Genomic DNA, 2,629 nt, shown 5'->3' on the forward strand with positions numbered 1-2,629 from the left:
TAGTCCAGACCGGGATTTGAACCCGGGACCTTCCGATTCTGCACCGGATGCTCTCCCAACTGAGCTATCCGGCTCCTAGCCATTCCTTCTATTCACTTTTCTTGCCTATATGGAGCACCGCCGTCCTTCATTCGGCAATCATTTTTATCAACAAGACGGGAAGTCCTAGAAAAATCGGAAATCGTCTCACGAATCCAATGGCGCCAGCCAAATTGTCCTAGCTATGATATTTACAAAGATATGGGCGAAAAACGGTACGAGCCCAAATCCGGGCCCGTTTTGCTCTAGGAGGGCCAGGAGCAGAGAAAAACGCGAAAAACTAAAAAAATCGACTTTAGAAAATTCCTGGAGCCGTAGAAAAATCGGGAATCGACTCACGAATGCAATGGCGCCAGCCAAATTGTCCTAGCTATGATATTTCCAAAGATATGGGCGAAAAACGGTACGAGCCCAAATCCGGGCCCGTTTAGCTCTAGGAGGCCCAGGAGCCGAGAAAAACGCGAAAAACTAAAAAAATCGATTTTAGAAAATTCCCGGACCCCTAGAAAAATCGGAAATCGTCTCACGAATCCAATGGCGCCGGCAAAATTGTTCTAGCTATGAAATTTCCAAAGATATGGGCGACAAACGGTGTGATCCCAAATCCGTGCCCGTTTTGCTCTAGGAGGTCCAGGAGCCGAGAAAAACGCGAAAAACGAAAAAATCGACTTTTGAAAATTCCCGGACCACGAATCCAATCCATTGGTCTCACGAATCCAATGGCGCCAGCCAAATTGTCCTAGCTATGATATTTACAAAGATATGGGCGAAAAACGGTACGAGCCCAAATCCGGGCCCGTTTTGCTCTAGGAGGGCCAGGAGCAGAGAAAAACGCGAAAAACTGAAAAAATCGACTTTAGAAAATTCCTGGAGCCGTAGAAAAATCGGGAATCGACTCACGAATCCAATGGCGCCGGCAAAATTGTTCTAGCTATGAAATTTCCAAAGATATGGGCGACAAACGGTGTGATCCCAAATCCGTGCCCGTTTTGCTCTAGGAGGTCCAGGAGCCGAGAAAAACGCGAAAAACGAAAAAATCGACTTTTGAAAATTCCCGGACCCCTAGAAAAATCGGAAAACGTCTCACGAATCCAATGGCGCCAGCCAAATTGTCCTAGCTATGATATTTCCAAAGATATCGACAGAAAACGGTGTGATCCCAAATCCGGGCCTTTTTTGCTCTAGGAGCCATAGGAGTTGGACTGATGTGCAGGCGGAGAGCAATCGGACTGATGTGCAGGAGCAGGAGGATCGGACTGTCTGACGAAAAACGGTGTGATCCCAAATCTAGGCCCTTTTTGCTCCAGGAGCCATAGGAATTGGACTGCTGTGCAGGCGGAGAGCAATCGAGCTGATGCGCATGCGCAGAAGAGTCGGACTGATGCGCAGGCGCAGGGGAGTCGGACTGATGCGCATGCGCAGAGGAATCGGACTGATGTGCAGGAGCAGGAGGGTCGGACTGACGCGCATGCGCAGAAGAATCCGACTGATGCGCAGTCGCAGGAAAATCGCACTGATGCGCATGCGCAGAAGAGTCGGACTGATGCGCAGGCGCAGGGGAGTCGGACTGATGCTCATGCGCAGAAGAATCGGACTGATGCGCAGGAGCAGAAGAATCGGAGTGCTGCGCAGGCACAGGGGAGTCGGACTGATGCGCAGGCGCAGAGGAGTGGTATTGATGCGCAGCAGCAGAAGAATCGGACTGATGCGCATGCGCAGAGGCATCGGACTGATACCCATGAGCAGAAGAATCGGACTGACTGACGAAAAACGGTGTGATACCAAATCCGGGCAGTTTTTGCTCTACGAACCGCAGGCGACCTGAAAAATGCGAAAAACGAAAAAAATTGATTTTAGAAAATTCCCGGACCCCTAGCAAAATCGGAAATCGTCTCACGAATCCAATGGCGCCGGCAAAATTGTTCTAGCTATGAAATTTCCAAAGATATGGGCGACAAACGGTGTGATCCCAAATCCGTGCCCGTTTTGCTCTAGGAGGTCCAGGAGCCGAGAAAAACGCGAAAAACGAAAAAATCGACTTTTGAAAATTCCCGGACCCCTAGAAAAATCGGAAATCGTCTCACGAATCCAATGGCGCCAGCCAAATTGTCCTAGCTATGATATTTACAAAGATATGGGCGAAAAACGGTGTGAGCCCAAATCCGGGCCCGTTTTGCTCTAGGAGGGCCAGGAGCAGAGAAAAACGCGAAAAACTAAAAAAATCGACTTTAGAAAATTTCTGGAGCCGTAGAAAAATCGGGAATCGACTCACGAATGCAATGGCGCTAGCCAAATTGTCCTAGCTATGATATTTCCAAAAATTTGGGCGAAAAACGGTATGAGTCCAAATCCGGGCCCGTTTTGCTCTAGGAGGCCCAGGAGCCGAGAAAAACGCGAAAAACTAAAAAAATCGATTTTAGAAAATTCCCGGACCCCTAGAAAAATCGGAAATCGTCTCACGAATCCAATGGCGCCGGCAAAATTGTTCTAGCTATGAAATTTCCAAAGATATGGGCGACAAACGGTGTGATCCCAAATCCGTGCCCGTTTTGCTCTAGGAGGTCCAGGAGCCGAGAAAAACGCGAAAAAC

The 2,629-nt window shown here is 48.8% G+C and overlaps 1 non-coding gene across 1 annotated transcript; it reads right to left on the reverse strand.

Moving 5' to 3' along the window:
- On the reverse strand, window positions 1–74 carry Trnal-cag (transfer RNA leucine (anticodon CAG)). The gene has a single exon. It is a non-coding gene; the product is annotated as a tRNA-Leu (tRNA).
- Between the last annotated feature and the right edge of the window lie 2,555 nt (window positions 75–2,629).

The sequence above is a fragment of the Diachasmimorpha longicaudata genome, chromosome 4 (genome assembly GCF_034640455.1).
Source record: "Diachasmimorpha longicaudata isolate KC_UGA_2023 chromosome 4, iyDiaLong2, whole genome shotgun sequence".
In the NCBI taxonomy this organism is placed as follows: Eukaryota; Metazoa; Arthropoda; class Insecta; order Hymenoptera; family Braconidae; genus Diachasmimorpha; species Diachasmimorpha longicaudata.